The sequence below is a fragment of the Pantherophis guttatus genome, chromosome 11 (genome assembly GCF_059756535.1).
Source record: "Pantherophis guttatus breed Tessera chromosome 11, ASM5975653v1, whole genome shotgun sequence".
Lineage (NCBI taxonomy): Eukaryota > Metazoa > Chordata > Lepidosauria > Squamata > Colubridae > Pantherophis > Pantherophis guttatus.
Window position 1 is genome coordinate 12857594 of NC_142073.1, and position 21734 is coordinate 12879327.

Sequence of the window (21734 nt, forward strand, 5' to 3'; positions counted from 1 at the left end):
TTTTTTCTTTTAAATTGAATTTAACCTGTTTCCTATTTAGCTTGATCTACATTCTTGTGATCCTGTTTCTCATGACAATTGAGACTGGCCTCCGTAATGCCGTTGGGAGGAGCTCGGAGGGTGCCCAAACAGGATATTTTCCCTAGCATAGGCAAACAGGAAGGCACGTGCTGCCCAAAACCTGCACTTTTCAGAATTTTGTGCTGAAGTCTGCAATTCACAAAACCTTTGCAAAAAATGTACTATTGGAGGGAGGAAAAAAAAAAAGCCTGCCCAAAGGGCTCACACTAAATTGTGAAAAGCTGAGGCACAGGAGGGCTGGGAGTCATTGCTGGGAAACTGGAAAATGCATTTCCCTTCTTTTAGGCATATGTGGCATCTCTCCAGCTACCCTAAACCAGAACTGAAATAAAATCCTGATGAATTCTGGCCATAGTTTGAAGGGACCGTCTTTTGCCTTTCCATAAAAAGGGGAAAGGAAACAAAAATTGCTTGAAGGGTGTGGCTTTGGAGGATTTCTGCCACAGGCTCCATTTATAATGTGGAGCACAACATTTTGTCTTCATGGAATGCAGAATATTCAATCACTTTCTGACTAGTGTATCATTCTCTCCCTCTCTCTCTGTACTAGAATCTGCCCATTTTATACACACTTCATTTTTCATTCTCCTGCCTGTGTAGGTCCTTTACAGCTCATTTATACAATCCTGTGAACTTAGCCAAAAAAAGAAGAGGCGTAGAAGAGTGTGTGGAAAATTATATGCATTTTCTTGACAGCCATTCTGGTAATGGATCTATTTTTCTGTGCACCTTTGCAAGCAAACCCCATTGGTGGCAAGCTATTTTCCTTTAAAATAAGGGGTGTGCATTCTACTCTTACTTGTATGGGGAGTCCTTGCTTAACGACTATTCACAATTAGAATGGACTCCAAAAAATGTAGTTACATCCCATCCTCAAAGTTACAACTGCTGCACTTAATGATTGTAACCAGTTATGATCAAAACTCCAAGCCAGTGGTGGGATTCAACCGGTTCAGGCCGGTTCGGGTAAACTGGTTATTAAATTACTGGCTGGCCACGCCCCTTCCTGGAGTCCCCCTGAGGCCCATTTTGGCTCTCAGGAGGCTGCAGAGAGGCCTACTAGGCCCAAAATGGGGGCAGGGGGGTACACCCCCACACGACCCATTTTTGCTCCCAGGGTGGTGCAGGAGGCCGAGTGCTGCCTGTCACATCCCCTGGCCACGTCCCCCATGGCCACACCCACCCATCCAGTCATTAGGGCAGAGAACCGGTTGTTAAATTATTTGAATCCCACCACTGCTCCAAGCCCAATTGTTGATTTCTGACCCATGCTGCTAAACCAAACAGCTGGCCTTGCAAGTTCATTCTAGCTCTTCTATAATCTTCTGGAGCGGATAATGTAGTCAATCTGTATAATGGTTGTGATGGGACGATTTTTTTCTCAGTCCCTCACAGATTCATTTCAGGTCTGCTTAGATCCTGCTTAAGCTTAGCCAGGGTGCTTTCTCCTGTGCCTTCTGATAGTGTTGGGGCTCAAAAAGGAAGGGGCGTTGCCTCCTACAGATTGGTTTTTCATTCAGTTATGATATTTGTGTGTGGGGGGAAAAAGAATAAACAAACAACTTGGCAACTTTAATTTTCCTAAAACCTTTCTCACCTCAGTGTCCAGGGATCTGCTCCAGAGAGAACTGCTTTGAGAAGAATCTACAGCTACAAGCCAACATCCTTCCCTTTGTTCTCAGAGAAGAAAGCTAGCAAGGGCATTGCATTTATTAACTTAAGCAATTTATGCCCTTTTTTTTTTCATTTGGGGGTGTGAAGCTAGAGAAGAGCTCCCCCCCTCTTTTCAAACCAATATCTGATGTTCTTACAATTCGGCAAAGGCAATCAATCACAGAGGGCTTCTAAAGGTGAAAGGACTATACAAATCCATATATATATATGTATATCCTGTTTTCCATTACAATAACTTGCTTCAACAAAAGCAGGATATGAGAACAGGTTATCCAGTTTGGCAAATCCCTCCAAAGCTGTTAATTGTTTAGGTGAATTTCCCCTGAGTCCGACTTTTATTTTATCTGCTGCAGCTTAACCAGATGTGGAGGAAAATAAAGCTCCTGGACCTTTAATCGTTTCATTGAAGAGGGCCTTTCAATATTGATGCCTGTTTTAGATTTATATTTTCTTCTTCCCCAAACAACAATAATCTCAGGTTAGCCTGTGAGAGAGAAAGTAACCAGGCTAAAGTTAGCTTCAATGGATGATGGTATGCATCAGTCTCACACTTCCTGGGTTTAGCCCTATATCTGAGCAGGTGGAGTCAAGCTATTTTTTTCACAAACCTGTGTATTTTGTCCACAGTTCATTAAAAATGACGCATGATAACAACCAAGGTCTTGGCAGTTATTTTAGAGTCCTCAAAAAGTATTTATCATCATTTCCATGAACCGTAAACTGATAATTCAAGATGGATTTGCATAACAGACTAGACTAAAATGTCATTAAGTAATTTGTGTTTTGTCTACTGAACAAAGGCAACCGAGCTGAGGCAAACCAAATGAAACATACAGCAAATAAATAAAACAAAATAAGAAGGATTGGCAATACGGTGCTACAATATGAAGTCTACTGTGTTTTCCCCAAAATAAGACTGGGTTTATATTAATTTTTGCGCCAAAAGATGCATTATGACTTATTTTCCCATTAGGTCTTATTTGGGGGGAAATATAGTACTAAATGCCTCCGTCTGCTGACGATCTTAACTGGGGCTTATTTTTGGGTAGGGCTTATATTACGAGCATCCTGAAAAAACATGCAAGGCCTTATTTTCCGGTTGGGTCTTATTTTCGGGGAAACAGGGTACAACATGAAGTCATTTTTCCTTTTCTTTTCATCTTCCTTCTCTTCTCATAATAGACTATCATGGTCAGGCAACATTTGGAATGGCTTCACCCATTTCATCAAACTTTCCTTCCTGAATATGCGATACTTCACAAATACATATATTCATTCATCATGATTTACTCCCAAATGTTAATACCGTATCTAGACATGGCATGTAACCAAAGACAAATAAAGCACATTACGGTTTAGTGTTGTCTAAATCAGATTGTAGTGTTTCTTTTTTTTACCTCATGAAAAGATTGGAGTGGAAGGAGAAAAGAAAGAGGGAAAAAGTCTGAAAATGAGGAACAGTTGATTTGGAAGGTACAACTTTTTGACGATTATTTTTCACTTACCAGAAAGCTTTCTGAGATGAGTGGCAATTCACAAAAGTCCCAAAGGTGCTTTTTCAAAAGGCAACTGGACTTTCTTTGAAGTTCAGTTGGTTTTGGGGAAAAAAAACCACCTCTGGGAAAACCATGACCTGGATGACTGAGAATCTCCATAGACGTTTAACTCAGAAAAGGTTATGTCTTTTAATAAAATGTGTTAGGCAGAAAATACGTTATCAAACTTCTGATTTTTTTTTTTTGTTAAGCAAGATCAGTTGCAGTAAAGAAATGTGTACGACACATAAACTGAAGAATAGTTCTTGCAAATCTCATACGTAGAGTTCAAACATGGAAAATGGATTATTCTTCTCATAAGAACAAGGAATAGCTTTCATGAATTGCTGAGTACAAATTATTCTCCCATTCAGAAATGCTTAGACATTGGCAGATGGCAAAGACATCATGACAATTCTTTGGTGGTTTTTAAGAATATAATCCAAATCCATAATCTTATAGAACCAATAAATGCACTTTTTGCTCATTGACTAAAATACCCAGCTCAGCTCACAGAATCACATGAATTAAAAATAACAGAATTCTAGAGCTGGCTTAGAACTGAATTAAATTTCCAGTTTAGTGAAGGAATCCCGATCAAAGTATCCTAAGAGAATGGCTAACTATTTTAAAAATATAAGGCTTTGTAAGGTTTTTGTAACACAAAGAGTCAGCATGGCCTTCCACAGGTGAATCACCATCCTAAAATGGCTGTTGAGAGATTTTTTTTCTAATTTTCTACACTTTCCCCTCCATAAATGGGAATATTGAGTGGAGAAAAGTAAGGGAAGGAATATAAATGATACTGTGTAAGGCAAGTGTTATTACTACCCTCCCTATGCCACATATTTTGGAGATAACAACAACAATAAAAAAAATTAAAATCCACTCCTAATATTCACCCTGTGTGAAGTTGGTTTATTTCTAGAAAACAAAGCATCCGTTTTCATGAAAACATGAAAACCTGAGAAAACCTAAGAGGTTTTCCTAAATTTTTATTTGAATTTTTTGAATGCAACAGTTTGGGTTTTCACGTAACAACTAGCCCTCAAATTTCTTATCTTAAACCACAAAATCTTCTATTATCTTCCTACTGTTTTTCAATTGGAAAATCTCCAGTGACAGTTAAGGTGGCACTGATAAGGTAACTTGATCCCAAGTAAAATATCCAGAAAGTTGGTGGACAACAGGCCTACAAAATATCCTTAAGGAGAGACTCTGGGTCACCTAACATTGGCAAACAAGCAACACAGCTGTCAATTACGGGATTTTAAAAAAATCTAAAAATAATCTCAAATCTTGTGTTTCTTACCTGGCTTCCTCTTTAATCGCAATTCGAAAAGATTCTGGTGATTGCGATCTTCTCTAAGCACCCTCTAGATCAAGTCATGGGGGGAGTGTATTGGATAAAGTAAAATCAGTTATTTGACTGCATGAAGCAAGTCAGGGAGTGATCAGCTTCCTTGTGTTGCCAATGGGTCTACAGCTGGGAGATCAGCCCTTCCCCTCTGTTGAGTCTGTACATCCTGTTATTGTTCTGATATTATTAATGTTACAAAGAGAAGAGTGGAGGAAGGAGATAACGCTTGGGGTCATTCCCTTAATCACCTTCCCAACAAGTAAGAGGTAGAGAACAGGATGGCAGGACTCTTTGCCTTTTGTTAACAAAAACACAACTCAAGCCAGAGGCTGAGAATGGGGATTGTGAAAATTTAGAAAGAGTGGAATTCAACTTTGTGTGTGTGTGTGTGTGTGTGTGTGTGTGTGTGTGTGTGTGTGTGTATTTTTGTGTTTTCTTGGCTGAGAAATCTTATGGACTTCTTTAAGACTTTGCACCAAGTCCCTTATCTTTTCCCATAATTCCTTAGTTTCTGTTTCTCACAAATTAAACATACTAAACTGGTTCTTTGCATTAGTCTTATGCAGAGGTCTTCAAACTTGGCAGCTTTAAGACTTGTGGACTTCAACTCCCAGCATAGCTGGCTGGAGAATTCTGGGAGTTGAAGTCCACAAGTCTTAAAGCTGCCAAGTTTGAAGACCTCTGGTCTTATGTTTTTAATCTGGAGCCTTAATCCAAGGGGCAGGTGCTACTATTGAGAAGATGCATTCCTGGGGTCCTGATGGATGATGATGTGACCTTACCAGGAGCAAAAATCCACTGTGATTAATTTCAAGGTTATAGAAGCCACTATGGTTTAAAAGCATATATTGTATCTTGTAAATTCTTGATTCTCACAATTATATTTTAAAAATGTATTTAAATTGGTTTTCTTAATTTTCTTTGAGTGCATTTTATAGAAGCATGGGATTAAATATTTAAAATAAATACTAAAAATACCCCTGTAACATTTTTTTTAACTTTTATTACTGATATACTATGTTTGTGGTTACCCTTTTTAAAATGTAGGTTTTATGTTTTCTGGCAATTGTGGTGAAGGGAAAACTCCAGACTCTTTGAGAGTAAGCCACATCAGCAAGAAATACTGAATTTGCAGACTCAGTGCTTGCTGAGGATAAAGGCTAGTTGGCTGAAGGAGAAGATGCTTGAGGTCAACAAAGAGGAATCTAGAAAGAAGGCATCTGCTGATTTATCTTTTGTTTGTACAAACAAATCTTTTCCCTTTTATGCTGCTTGGCTTTGATGGAACTTATTGTCCAAGCAGAGAAGAAAGCTGAATGATCAAGCTGTAAAGTCAGAGGCTATCTAAGGAAACAGCTGCCTAACAACCCTCAGTTGAAGCTAGAAGATTATCAAGACTGTTGGTGGGAGAGCAGGAGAGCAAGCTTCAAACTGCTGCTACCTACTTATCCCAAAGGTGCTTCTGGGAACTGGGTATGTCTAATTTAATGAAAAGAAGGACTAGGGGAGACATGACAGCAGTGTTCCAATATCTCAGGGGCTACCACAAAGAAGAGAGAGTCAAACTATTCTCCAAAGCACCTGAAGGCAGGACAAGAAGCAACGGATGGAAACTAATCAAGGAGAGAAGCAACTTAGAACTAAGGAGAAATTTCCTGACAGTGAGAACAATTAATCAGTGGAACAACTTGCCCCCAGAAATTGTGAATGCTCCAACACTGGAGGTTTTTACGAAGAGATTGGATAACCATTTGTCTGAAGTGGTGTAGGGTTTCCTGCCTAAGCAGGAGGTTGGACTAGAAGACCTCCAAGGTCCCTTCCAACTCTGTTATTCTATTCTATTCTATTCTATTCTATTCTATTCTATTCTATTCTATTCTATTCTATTCTATTCTATTCTATTCTATTCTATTCTATTCTATTCTATTCTATTCTACCCTACCCTACCCTACCCTACCCTACCCTACCCTACCTAAAAAAGTTTCTTGGATGAGAAGCAAAATGTCTTCAAGGGAAAACAAAGCTGCCTTTTGACCTGGATGACTGTGAATCTCCATAGAGATTTGCTACTTAAATAGTTTACTTCTTTCATTGGGCATTTTATTTTGGACATTATTTTGAGTTTTTAGCTTGGAGTCCCTTAGTCTCCAAAGAGTGTTTTTTTTGTCTTCAAAAACTCTATCCCAGAATGCTCAACAAATTGGAGGCAATAACCTGCTGCTTCCAGGATTTGCTTTCTCCAACTTCTTAGTCAGCTCCTTGCCTCTCCGTCTTCAGGGATCTCTGCCACAGCAGTGTCCTGGTATTGAAACGCAAGCTGGGTTTGTTTGTTTGATTTTTGTGACAGAGACAGAAAGGAAAAAAAGCAAGAAAAAAGAACAATGCTTTGCAAAAGGTAAGGCAGAGGAGAAAGAGAGAGAAAAAAAATGCAAATATAGTCGTGCTTGCCAGGAACATGAATGTCCACTGTGCACTTCCATGAGTCACTTCCAGTTTCCCTTTTTCATGGTGAATTTTATCCTCGAGTAAGCCTGACTTCAGTTTCCTGTAATGAGAATTGCTACACAAAAGAAAATGACAGTGAATGAGTTTACTGTATCGTGAAGTGTGTTCTGTGGGCAAGCAAGCGACCTTGCCACTGTAGCTCTTCTAACGAACGCTTGGGGTCAAATGCTTAAATCATTTTCCTACAGTTGACAATTTTCCAAGAAAATAGGAATTCAACTCGATTTAAGTCCCTGTAGTGGGTGTTAGAGAAGTAAAGCAATCTGACTCACACTCTTGCTCGAATCTACATTGCATCTTTTTGCCCTGACGTTAGCTTTCCGTTGATTGCATTCCAATTCCATTGATGGCAATACAAAAGAGATGCAGGAAACACATTGCCATCATCCCTGTAATTCCTCTACATTAGGGGTGTCAAACTCAAGGTCCAGGGGCCAGATCCAGTCCGCATGGTGCTTAGATCTGCCCTGCAGGGCCAGCCTGGAAACAGCAAAGGACTGGCCCACGGTGCCTCTGCTAATGAAAACTAAGCTCGGGGGGGGGCACATGTGACCCCCTGCATCCCATTTTCAGCCACAATGACCTCCTGCAGCTCTCTGCCAGTGAAAATGGAGCTTGGGGATGTGTGTGCAGGCGGCCCCGTGGGCTCTGTTTTCGCTGGCAGTGGGCTATCAAAACAAACTAAAAACAAAACAAAAGGAGAAGTGTTTCCCCTTTTGCATTTGAGCATGCAAGAAGGGATAGGAAAGGAGAAAGGGAAAGAGGAAAGAAAAAGAAGAAAAAGGAAGGAAAAAGAAAGGAGAATGAAGAGGGAATGAAAAAGAGGGGAAGGAAGAAAGGAAGGAAGTAAGTAAATTAGGAGATTATAATGAGAGTGACGCTGAGCTTGTCGATCAGAAGGTTGGCAGTTCAGCGGTTTGAATCCCTAGTGTTGCGTAACAGGGTGAGCTCCTGTTACTTGTCCCAGCTTCTGCCAACCTAGCAGTTCGAAAGCAGGTAAAAAATGCAAGTAGAAAAATAGGGACCACCTTTGGTGGGAAGGTAACAGCGTTCCGTGCGCCTTTGGCATTTAGTCATGCCATCCACATGACCACAGAGACATTTTTGGACAGCGCTGGCTCTTTGGCTTTGAAACGGAGGTGAGCACCGCCCACTAGAGTTGGGAATGACTAGCACATATGTGCGAGGGGAACCTTTACCTTTACCTTTTAATGAGAGTGAGGGAGGGCCTCAGGGAAGTCTTGCCTTAGCACTTGGCCACCACAGGTGCCCCCGACACAAGTCCTATATCAACCCCACCATGGCCACACCCCTGGCCTACACCCCCACTCCCAGCTCTCCAAAGTGAAACACAACCCTGATGCAGCCGTCAATGAAATTGAGTTTGACACCCCTGCTCTACATTGATGGAGGTTTTGAGATTTGAAGGAGCATTCGTGGCATCCTTGGCGACCTGCAAATCAGAAGTCCCTGGAGAACATCATGAGGACTTCATTAGCTTAGAACGATACCTGTGGTTGATTTCCATTCTTGTGCTGGAATGCAATTTATTGTTTGCATCTTGATAAACTTTCCTTTCTGCGCGATTTCTGAAGCTCGAATGAAACTTAAATTGACTCAGATGGATTTTTACTGGCAGTAAAATTGACACACCAATCATCCTATATAAACGCTCTTCTGCTTTGCAAACTGCTTACTGCCAGGTTTTGGTATATTTTGGAGGTTTATGCTCTAAATTCCATTAAGAAGTTGCTGAAGTCTAATTTTTATGAGCCCTAACAGCGAGGCAAGTTAGGAGAAATAGCACAGCAGCACACAGGGGGCCACTGTGCCTCTGTGCACTGTGCATGGGCCATCTTTTGCAAAGATGCAGAACAGTTATATGTTCAGTTAATAGAAATCATGTCATAAAATTAACATGAAAAATTAAATGTGTTTGGTTTTTGTTTGGAAGGATCGAATGTGGGGGGGGGGAGACTAGTGACCTTCCAGATACTGGACTCCAATTTCCTGGTCATTGGAGATATTATCTTGAACTGATGGAAACTGGAATTCAAGACAAGTGGGTCATTGGTGGCCCATTTCTGACTTAGGGTGATCCATTCATTCATCTATGCATGAAGGTAAAGGTTCCCCTCGCACATACGTGCTAGTTGCTCCCGACTCTAGGGGGCGGTGCTCATCTCTGTTTCAAAGCCGAAGAGCCAGCACTGTCCGAAGACGTCTCCGTGGTCATGTGACCAGCATGACTAAATGATGAAGGCACACAGAATGCTGTTACCTTCCCACCAAGGTGGTCCCTATTTTTCTACTTGCATTTTTACATGCTTTGATCGGCTAGGTTGGTAGAAGCTGGGGCAAGTAATGGGAGCTCACTCCGTTAAGAGGCGCTAGGGATTCGAACCGCCGAACTGCCAATCTTTCTGATCAACAAGCTCAGGGTCTTAGCCACTGAGTCACCGCATCCCCATATATGCATACAAATGCCTAAAAATGGAACAGTGTTTAAGCATATCTAGATGTACTCTACACTACCATCCTTTACTCTTCCTTGTTCCTCAAAAGCAGTTTGATGATGATCCACGAATATCTTCACTCCTGCTGACATGGAAATGCTGATAAGAGGGATATGAGAACATCATTTATTCCTCATGCCACTTCACCAGATTATGGAGTAGCAAAAATCCTCTCGTTCCCTGTTCCAGGCGAACAGAAAATCAGAACTTTTATTTTTATTCTTGCATCATGTAGTGTGTGTTAGTTTCATTACAGTCAAGAGAATCCAGGAAGTTTTGTGATGGGAATCTACAAAGACATTGCATCACGTTTCTTGTTGAAGGACAACCGAACTCCAGGAGCAGAGATGTGACAGTGCTCCAAGATGTACAGAGGAGTCTAGGACTATAAATTTCAAAGAAATGGCCAGTTCTATTGTGGTTGCAGGGACACGGTGGCTCAGTGGCTAAGATGCTGAGCTTGTCGATCAGAAGGTTGGCAGTTCAGCGGTTCGAATCCCTAGTGCCACGTAACGGGGTGAGCTCCTGTTACTTGTCCCAGCTTCTGCCAACCTAGCAGTTTGAAAGCACGTAAAAAATGCAAGTAGAAAAATACCCACCCTTTGGTGGGAAGGTAACAATGTTTCATGCGCCTTTGGCGTTGAGTCATGCCGGCCACATGACCACAGAGATGTCTTCAGACAGCGCTGGCTCTTTGGCTTTGAAACGGAAATGAGCACCGCGCCCTAGAGCCTAAAATGACTAGCATGCATGTGTGGGGGAACCTTTACCTTTACCTTATTGTGGTTTCAAAGAGAATTCAGCTAAGTGAGAAATAAATCTTGAACATAGAAGGCTTCATGTGGTCACAGAAACTCATAGCTATTTTTGAACCAACCACAAGTCCTCAGGGGGGAAGTCTTTAGTCACAGAGAATGACAGAAAAATCATAATGCGTATTTTCTTTCTTTCTTTAATCAATCAATCTATACAGAGAATGACTCTGGATTGCAAACAATAAAAATTAAAATACACAGCAATCCAGAAAACCAATGTTGCTCATACAGGTAGGAAACAGGGCCCTTCACGGACAAGCACAAAGTCAAGTTTTTAGGGCTTTACAAAAGTGCAGTGGAACTGGGGCCATCTTAATCTCTGGAGGGAGAATGTTCCATAGGGTATTCAGCAGGTTTTGACCAGTTCTGGAGAACTGGTAGCGGAAATTTTGAGTAGTTCAGAGAACCGGTAAATACCACCTCTGACTATCCATCTATCCATCTATTCTCTGCCTCCTGAATCCCAGCTGATTGGGAGGAAATGGCGATTTTGCAGTAACCTTCCCCTGGAGTGGGGAGGGAATGGAACTTTTATAGTATCCTTCCCCTGGAGTGGGGTGGGAATGGAGATTTTACAGTATCCTTCCCCTGCCATGCCCACCAAGCCAAACCCACCAAGCCACGCCCACAGAACCGGTAGTAAAAAAATTTGAATCCCACCACTGGGATTCAACAGCTACGGCTCGGAAATTCTAGGAGTTGATATCCCCTCATCTTAAAGCTGTGAAGGTTGATCTAAGCAAATGCTTAATCCCTTAGTTTTGAAAGCAAATCACTATAATGGCCTTGCCTGCATCTACATCAAGAACTACTGTCAGCAGACTGCAGTAAAAAAAAGTTAAGATGGCAGTCATGACTCTGCCATTCTATTTCTGCCAATTTTCTATAGGTGGTGAACATAAGGTGCACACACACAAAAACGGACAAAGCTTTAATCACACCATAATGGCCACCATTTTTTTTTCTTAAAAAAATCTCACTCTTCAGATACCCCAGCTTCAGAAACAAAAGGAATGTCTTGTTTCCTCTGTAAAGCATTTCAGTTAGAAACTCAGAGGAATTCTTCAATCTCTGGGAAGGAAGTCTGTTGTGTACAAAGCTTCAGGCTGGCTACAAATGACCGGAAATACATGGCAGGCACAATCCTTCCAAGATGGACTCCGCCTCAGACTCTGTTCCAGAAAAAGTGTGCCTTTTTTTAAAAAAAAATATGCTTTTTGAGCCTTGCATTTAAGAAGAAAAAAAAAAAAAGAATTGGCATGAAGTGCATTTGCTGCAATATAGTGTAAAAGCCTTCAAGACTGAGCTATGTTAGAGTGATAACTCAGGAGTTAAGGATTTCTTTTGAGTGGAATATTTTACTTGATTGACTAAATAGCGCCAGCTGAGTTTGAGTGGAAGCTAACTGCTTCAAGCCAGCAAGTTTCACCTGTTAATTTAGGTTCTTCTTGTGCTGTCTGAATGTTGGCCTTTGTTTGTATGTATGTATTTACTTACTTACTTACTTTCTTCTGGATTTTTGAACTGCCTCAACTGTTTTGACCCCAGACTGGACTTTGAACCTGCTGTAAGTGGCTATTTTATTCCTGAAATTGGTTTGTTGGACTTTGTGTCTCCTCAGAAAAGCTGACATTTGGGCTGTTAGAAAAAAATGTGAGATGAATGTACTGCTATGTATTCATCCATATTGTCTTCTATGAATTGTAAGACCAACACCAAATACTCAATTAAAAAAAAAAAAAGAAGCGTGGTGGGAAAAATTAAATAATGGCAGAAATAGGAGTTGAAGTATAATTGTTAATATGAGGAAACAAAAATTGTAGAAATGAAAGTGGGTACACGGTTATTGTTATGTATATATGTAAATAAACAAAGTTTAGAAGTATATGTATAAATGATATAGTAGAAATAAGGGAGGGAAAAATGTATAACTATGAAATTTTTGTCAGGTGCGAAACTGTTGAAACAGAAAAAGTGTTGAAGCTTTCTGTTTGTTTTTTAAAAAATGTTTAATAATTAAAAAAAATAAAGAATCGTGGTAGACTGTAATAATAACATTGCTTTCATCAAGTAAGAATGAAACATTGTTAAGAACAACCATAGCAAGCGGGGCAGAGCTTATCTTTAAATGACAAACGGAAACTGGCTCTTTGCAATCCATATTTGGTGCACGATAATGAAAAAATTAAATCATTTCCTTTCTTTGGAGCAAGCTGAAGGATTTTGACTGAAATAATGTGCAGTTTCTAGGACCTTAAAATCTCAACTAGAGCATCGGGGAGAGAGGCCTGGCTTCAGTTTTGTTGAACTTTACCTCAAGGTGACTCTGCCCAGAGTCCTCCTTAATCCTCCAGGGAAAGATTGAAGGCAGACAAGGTCCAGGCAGAAGAAGAATATTATGGCTTCAAAATCTAAGGGACTAGTTTGGACAAAACTCAGCAGCACTTTTTTTGTGCGGCTGTTGATAAAAATAGGATCACCAACATGATCGCCAACGTCGGATGACGGATATGACAGAAGAAGAAGAAATAAGGGGGAGGGGGAGGAGGAGGAGGAGGATGATAATAATAATAATAATAATAATAATAATAATAATGATGATGATGATGATGATGATGATGATGATGATGATGATGATGATGGAACACTGACAACTACTGGAAGCAACTTGTTCCAGAGATTAATTGTTCGAACTACCGGGAAATTTCTCCTTAGTGTTCTAGGTTGGTTTTCTCCTTGTTTAGTTTCCATCCATTGTTTCTTGTTCTGCCTTCAGATGCTTTGGAGAATAGACTGAACCCCTCTTCTTTATGGCATCCCCTAAGATATTGGAACACTGCTGACATAATAAATTTAGTAATGGAAATATGGGGAAATAAAATCACACGGTGAGAGGGCCAAATTGGCAGCAATTTCAAAACAATTGGTACCAATGGGAAAGTTCTAGAAAGAGGAGCAGAGAAGTCATTTTAGCATGTGGGAGTGGTTTGATTTATTCTACGTCAATATTTCTCAACCGTGGCAACTTGAAGATGTGTAGATTTCAACTCCCAGAATTCCATGCTGGCTGGAGAATTCTGGGAGTTGAAGTCTACACATCTTTAAAGTTGCTAAGGTTGGGGAGCGCAGTTCTAGATCTTGCAATTCTTAGCTCAATCTACTTGTTTTTAGTTCAGTTAACAGCTGCAGAGCCTTCAGCTGCTTTTCAATCACTGCCGTTTTAATGGTCTATTAAGACTTTAGGAATTGCTGTCACAGCTTTAAACCGCTTTGGATGAATCTACACAGCATCATGTATTGTTCAAAGCTCTGTTCTGTCAAAGACTTTAATCATTTAGTATGATTGTAATTTATAGATGGTTATGAATTTTTGATTGTTTATGTAACCGGATATATTCAACACAGATTTGGCTTTGGAAGGCTATGATGAAGATTTAAAAGAAACACATGGAAAGTCCCAAGATGCTAATTCAAAATAATGAAGTTTTTATGTTGTAGACCTTAAAGGTGTCATCTTTTTTTAAAAAGTTGTGTCTTCAAAGCACAGATGGAAAGCAATTTTCTGGAAATCCTTTCCTGTTGTTTGCTTTTTCTCTCTAACTGCAGATGTACCATTGTTCCTTCATTTGAAAGAAATACATTTTTGATTGCTGACATCCAAAGTGTCAGCAGGCTTTGACTGTATATATTTATTTTTAAATATCCAAATTGTGGCTCTTGGAAGAAAATGGCTGAACAGGTCTGTTTGCTTGAGTGGATTAATTTTATTTCCACGGAATCAGAATCTGCTTAATTAGTTTAGAAAGTGGTTTAGTTAGGAGTAAATTGGCTGAAATCTGCAGAAATTATAAATATCTTGAAACTGAGGATGTATTTCAACAACAGGTTTTGTAAAGTTGCAAGGCCTGAGGAAATGAAATTACACCAATTCTATATCTTAAAGCTTTCCGTATGACTGAGTGGTTGAATTGTAAATTAGGACATAATCTTCTTGCCCCTAATTCTTGTGAGGTTGCTTGAGGCAAACTGATTTAATTTTATCTTAGCCTCTTTCTCCTCCATCTGTGAGGTAAAGATGAAAGTCTAAGCAAGGCTTGGGATTAGGGGAGACATAATAACAGTGTTCCAATATTTGAAGGGCTACCACAAACAAGACCGAGTCAACCTGTTTTCCAAAACACCAGAAGGCAGGGCAAGAAGGATGGATGGATGGAAACTAATCAAGAAGAGAAGTAACCTAGAACTAAGGTGAAATTTCCTGACAGTGAGAATAATTAACCAGTAGAACGACTTGCCTTTAAGAAGTTGTGGGTGCTTTTAAGAAGAGACTGGACAACCATTTGTCTGAAATCATATAGGGCATGAGTGTCAAACTTTTGGCATCACGTTGTCATCGTGTTTCATGACATTTTCCCCCTTCACAGAGCTGGGGTGGGCATGGCGGCACGTGAAGCATCTGACCTCCTGATATAAGGTCTTCTGTTTCAGCAGGAGGTTGGACTAGAAGATGTTCCAAGGTCTCTTCAACCCTGTTATTTTATGTTCTATGTTCAGTACCAAAGGTATTTTAAGGGTGGACTGAAATCGCTAGTTTTTGCCAACATAAAGCAATTGCTATGGCAGAAGGTGCCATCTTAAGCCTCTTTCGAAGTTCATCCTACATATGAGAAGTGTTTCCCAAAACAGAGAACTGTTCTCAAAATGGTAGGAAATTAGGTCTCCAATTTTTGGCAATGCATCACATGTGTCTCTCGAGTGTCAGACCTTGGAGCTGCAGTCTGATTAATGAAAATGAGTCACCAACCCATAGATTAAAAGCAGTGGTGAAATCCAAATTTTTTTACTACCGGTTCTGTGGTGGGCGTGGTGTGGCTTGCTGGGCGTGGCTTGGTGAGCATGGCAGGGGAAGGATGCAAAATCTCCATTCCCACCCCACTCCAGGGGAAGGATATTGCAAAAATCTCCATTCCCACCCCACTCTGGGGCCAGCCAGAGGTGGCATTTGCCAGTTCTCCGAACTGCTCAAAATTTCCGCTACTGGTTCTCCAGAACCTGTTAGAACTTGCTGGATTTCACCCCTGATTAAAAGATTAAAGCTGAATAGGGAGCAAGGATCTCTAATAAAGAGCATATTTGTATCTCAGAGTTGAGTCCTTGGTGATCTCTGAGCTTGGTTGTTTTCTTGCAGATGTTTCATTACCCAACGAGTTAAACATCATTAATGCTGTTACAACTGATGATGTTACCCTGTTGGGTAAGGTATTGTTTGCAAGGAAACAATGAAGCTCAGAGAGCACTAAGGATCCCACAGTAAGAATTCTGGTGGGTTCCAAGATACCTGTGGCATCTTTGGACCTTCAGTATCATTTTAGTCTCTCCAGATCTCATTAAATATACAGAGCCCTCAACCACAATCATAAGAGGCATATTTGTAGTGATTTGCTTGTCTTCTTTCCTTCAGGAAACATAGGGTTTACTATATTTGAAGGGGTGGCTCTGGAGCCACATGTGGCTCTTTCATCCCTCTGCTGCAGCTCCCTGTCGCTCAAAATATGCACCACAACCGCCAATGTGCGACATCTGCCGGCACGTGATTTATTGAGCTTTTCGACTCTTTGAGTGTTTAAGGTTGCCGACCCCTGGTGTGGATGGAGGACTATAGTTAGCAATTTAGGTTTTTTTTGTTATTGTTTTGGGCTAAAGTAAGTGCAATTTAATGGGAAAAGTTTGTGGAAAAAAGAGATCCTTTGTGCTAACTCTTGTCTAAAAATAAATAATCATGCAACACTTGAATATTATGAGCTGAACATACAAACTGTATGTATATGAATGTTTCTTGTTCATAAAAGATTCATGCAAAATTAAAAGATAGCTCGTCTTGCAATGCATCCTTTGAAAGCTTGCAATCACTTGCTTTGGAGACTGCATTTTCTTCCCATTACTGTACAGTATCCAACTTGCAACACTCTTAATGCTGTAGAAAACTCACCATTACCTATTTTAGCCCCATCTGCTGACTGAAAATATACTACAAGCTTCCAAAAGCATTGTTTGTATTAATGTAGAGCCCCTGAGGCTATTGGGAGGGTAGGTGACAGATGCCATTCAAACATTTTTTGCATTTGAGCTGCTATCAGCACTATCTGCAATGGTTAATGACAAAAGATTGCAAATTAAAACTCTATAAACATCTGGACAATATCAGGCTGTGGATTGTTCAGCTATTGAATCAGGACCACATAACAAGTTCCAATTAAACTGATTTATTGCTCATGCCCCGTACACAAGAATGTAGTCAACTAATAGTCAGCAATAAATTGGTGCTAGATAAGAGTTAAGAGAATCGAAGAGGACTTAAACACAAGCTTAATTTAAATTAAGCCTTAAATTATGATGTATGTAATATATGGCAAAGAAAAGGCCCCTGATCTTTGGATAATGCTGTTAGGTATCATGATGAACCTTAGTTATCCACAACTAGTACATTTGTTGTTGTTAGTTGCGAAGTCGTGTCCGACCCATCACGACCCCATGGACAACGTTCCTCCAGGCCTTCCTGTCCTCTACCATCTCCCAGATCCCATTTAAGCTCATCCTTACTGCTTTAGTGACTCCACCCAGCCACCTCATTCTCTGTCGTTCCTTTCTTCTTTTGCCCTCAATCTTTCCCAGCATTAGGCTCTTCTCCAGTGAGTCCTTCCTTCTCATTAGGTGGCCAGAGTCTTTGAGTTTCCTCTTCAGGATCTGGGCTTCTAAAGAGCAGTCGGGGTTGATCTCCTCTAGGACTGACCTGTTTGATCGCCTTGCAGTCCAAGGGACTTGCAGGAGTCTTTTCCAGCACCAGAATTCAAAGGCCTCAATTCTTTGGCCTTCTCAGCCTTCCTTATGGTCCAACTCTCACAGCCATCCGTTGCAACTGGGAAAACCATCGCCTTGACTATACACACTTTTGTTGGCAGGGTGATGTCTCTGGTACATATTGCTGTTAAAAATTGGAATACACTGATCAAAGTGAAAATCCATTTGCACAGCAGAAACAGGATGGGGGAACAAGTAAAAATCTTAAAAGTATTTGTTTTCAGGCCTGCTACTTAATAAAAACAGCATAATATTAGCTTTTCTGTAACCGATGTTGGGTGGGTTTGTTTTGTTAGCCCTTATAGAGTATGCTTGGATCTGGTTCAATACCTTTATCCAGGTAGCTGTTTAAACACATACCATCTTTTAAATCCCGTCAAGCAGTTTCTACAATGCCCTGTGTAATTATTATGAAGAATGAAGGCGATCTTTTCTCTGCCTTAACTGTTTTCCCCATGATAATTGAAAAAGGTAGAATGCTAAGAGATTTAGCATAACTTGGCATCTTATTAAGGAAGCGAGCAAAGTAGAACCAATCAGTCATGAAACGTGGTGTAATTTTGCTACTTTATGAACTGCAGAGGATGGTAACACTTGGCTGATCTCTCTCTTTTTTTTAATCTTTATTTTGGTCATAGAAGAGCATAAAATGACATTAGTAAGAATTACCACTATTTCAGGGAAACCTATAAACATATCTAAAAGCTAGTGTTACTCCACAATATAATTTTATAATATAATTTTAAAATACTAAGATCTAAATATACATGTTCTTAATATTAAGACTATAAATTAAATGGAGGGGAAACATAATGTACAATATAAGATAGATTAGTGGTAAAATAATTACATTATCAAGGAGACAAATGCATGGAAACTTTTCTAATCTAATTATTAATCTAAACTATTAAACTAAAACAATGAATGCAAATATTAAGGGCAGCAGCATCCGGAGCTGTTTGTTGTAGAATTTGTCTTATTGCTTCCTCCATTGCTATAGTAACCGTCAGGATCAATGTTTCTTGCACTGAATATTGGAGAAAGTTGTCCCCCACTTGTCCCAAAGGTGCTTTTTCAAGAGGCAACTGGATTTTCTTTGTTTTCCATGAAGACATTTCGCTTCTCTTCCAAGAAGCTTCTTCAGTTCTGATTGAATGGTAAAGAATGGAAGGATTTATATTCCTTGCAGTCATCTGGTTGTTAGCACTCCCTCTGAGAGTCGTTGAGGCCACTTGGAGGTTTACCTGTGGCCTTGGGGTCATCTGAACGGTGCAAATAGGGGTGGAACCTTCTTGGAACTGTTGAAAGGGCTGTGTGGTAAACAGGAGATGGGCGGTGTTGACCAGATGACTGCAAAAAATATAAATCTTTCCATTCTCCACCATTCAGTCAGAACTGAAGAAGCTTCTTGTATGAGCAAGCAAAAAACAAAGGAAGTTCAGTTTCCTCTTGAAAAGTCTTTGGGACAATCATGACCTGGATGACTGAGAATCTCCATAGACATTTGTCCACCACTTCTTTCTCCATAGAGAAACATTCCTGGAGAAACATGCTCATAGCATCTGAAGGTAGGACAAGAAGCAATGGGTGGAAGCTTATCAGAAGAAGATCCAACCTAATCTTCTTGACATTGAGAGTTATTAAGCAGTGAACAGCTCGAGTTCTGAGTCTCCATCATTGGAGGATTTCAAGAAAAGATTGGATAATCATTTGTCTGAGATACTCTCCAGGTAGTCAAGCATCAGGGCTCCACATCTTTCCTCTCTGTGAACCATCTAAGAAACTCTTTCAAGAGGATGAATCTCAGAACTTCAATAATGTCTTCAGCAGTTTCATCTTGTTTTCAATGGAGAAGGTTGAAGTAATGCTTCATACTTGCGTTCCTTCAGCTCATCGGTGATGAACCTCTACACTGAAAACCAGGAGATTCTTCTCTGCACTTCTTAGTGCAGAAGTCCACAACATCTTTCATTGCCTGAAAATTCTGTTTTTGGGAAACAGAATGAGAACTTGTTGCGATCGAGGCCCACATAATGATTACCAAACACAATTCAGTCCTGAACAAACTTATTTTATTAAAACAGCTGAGAATTCATTCATTCTCAGCTTTAGTCCAAAACAAATTCTTCGGCCTTATCACCAACCTTTGATGTCTTTGGCAACTTGCCAAAGGCTTTTCTTGGCAAAAACCCCACAAAGTTCAAGAGATGCTGATAAGAAGCATTGGAATCAACGTTGCTTTTCTACAAAGAACCCAACGGCTCGTTGCTGCTCTTTTAAGCCTTATGGGAAGGGCCAATCATCTCCAAGCCTTACTCCCGAGTCGTCCCTTTTGTTTTAACTGTTTGTGCCTTCTGACAGCTCTGCGCATGCGCACTAGGAACAGGCTCCTCCTGTTCCTCTGCCTTTCTGCTGTCTGCCTCTGGAGGCTCTGGTGTCTGCGCATCACTCCCAGATGGCCTTGGCCCCATCTCTGCCTCCGATGCAGAGCCCTCGTCCGGGCCTTCCCCTGACTCCAGGACTGGCCATTGTCCTCCCCAGCCTCCTCACTGTCTGACTCCGCTGCCAGCTCTGCAGGCTGCAAGAAGTTATTAGGAAACCATGCAAGAAAAAAAAAATGTCTTTATCTTAGTCCTTACATCACCCAACCGGTACAATCTGCCACCTATTGGGAGATTCTCTGTCCTGAAAGAAGATCAAGATTGGTCATCTGAGATCTTAACTTGGGACATTGGAGGCTGTGACATCACACTGCTGTTCTCACCGATCTTGGCCTACTGCTAAAAATCATTTTAAAACATTTTTTTTAATAAAAAATAAAATATATCATCACTTATCCTGTGTTGAGAGGCAAGTCATTACATCAGATCATATTTGAATGATGTGTTTTAAACAGAATTTTTAAATGCACAATGTTCCAATCAATAAAGATTGATCCGTTCATTCCTCAAAGGAAGAACTGGACCATAAAGTTTAGGAATAAATTAACGCTGCTGCTTTCTAAGGCAGGCAGGAAAAGGAGTGTCCACAGGGGCTTTTGTGAGTGTGCATTTCTTTGCACCAAGGTGTTTTTTCCTCCCCTCTCATTACAGATTAGGACACAGATCTGAAGGAGAACTGAATTTTGTATACTCTATTTTTCTGTAATTGTCAGCGGAGCCTTGGCTGAAGGAATCTATTATTGCTGGCTGTTGTATTGAGCTCATGATTTTTTCCCAAAGGTTTTTAGTTTTTTAAAGAAAATATGAATATAGGTTCCAGATTTTCCCTCATATCCTTACAGAATTCCTCAGAAACTATTGAATTTGTGTTCCCTCAGATTCCTTAGAGCAGAGGTCCTCAAACTTGGCAGCTTTAAGACGTGTGGACTTCAACTCCCAGAATTCTCCAGCCAGCTATGAAGTCCACACGTCTTAAAGCTGCCAAGTTTGAAGACCTCTACCTTAGAGGGAAGTTTAACAATACTTTTATGATTAAAATTTGGCTTTATGATTGAACGTGAGCGTACATTGTTGTTGTCATTAGGGCTAAGAATTGTGTAGCACTCTTGGTAAGATTGAGGCTCTTCCTTAAGGTAAAAGCTGTATGATATGTTGTTTGACTTTTAAGGAAACTAGAGGTTTCCAAGAAAATATTGGACAGCCATTTGTCCAGAATGGTATAGAGCAGGAGTCAGCAACCTGCAGCTTTGGAGCCGCATGTGGCTCTTTCATCCCTCTGCTGCGGCTCCCTGGACGAAATAATGCTTTTAAAAGTAAAAAAAAAAAAAGCCTCTGACGATCAGGCAACTCAGCTGGGATCGTCAGAGGCTTTTAAAAGCATTTTTTTTAACAACCTCTTCGGCTGAAGAGGTTGTAGAAAAAATGCTTTTTAAAGTTAAAAAAAAAAAAGTTGGCCACGCCCACCCAGTCACATTACCCCTCCCCAACCAAGCCACGCCCACAGAACAGGTAGTAACAAATTTTACATTTCACCACTGAGCTAGAACCATTTTTAGCCGTGTTTCTTTTTGTTACACTTTAGTTTCTTTTTCCCTGCTCCTTGTCCGTCTTTTTACCACGCTTTGCATAATGTGACTTAACTCAGAAGGGAATAGCACGAAGGGCGTGTATATTTCTATACTCATAATTTGCTGAACCACCTATGTTAATCTCATTCACACATTTACATTGCACCAGTGGTGGAATTCAGTTGTTTGAATTACTGGTTCTGTGGGCGTGGCTTGGTGGGTGTGGCAGGGGAAGGATACTGCAAAATCCCCATTCTCTCCCCACTCCAGGGGAAGGATACTGCAAAATCTCCATTCCCTCCCCACTCCTGGGGGAGGGATATTGCAAAATCTCCATTCCCATCCCACTCCTGGGGGGAAGTATGTTGCAAAATCTCCATT

At 40.5% G+C, this 21734-nt stretch overlaps 1 protein-coding gene across 1 annotated transcript in view; it reads right to left on the reverse strand.

Annotated features, from left to right (window-relative positions):
* The window catches only part of CDH5 (cadherin 5), a 35667-nt gene extending 30881 nt beyond the window's left edge, over positions 1 to 4786 (reverse strand). Inside the window, exon 1 of the mRNA XM_034425365.3 lies at positions 4603 to 4786. The gene's annotated coding sequence lies outside the window, so the exon portion shown is untranslated. The remainder of the gene's footprint in view (positions 1 to 4602) is intronic.
* Between the last annotated feature and the right edge of the window lie 16948 nt (positions 4787 to 21734).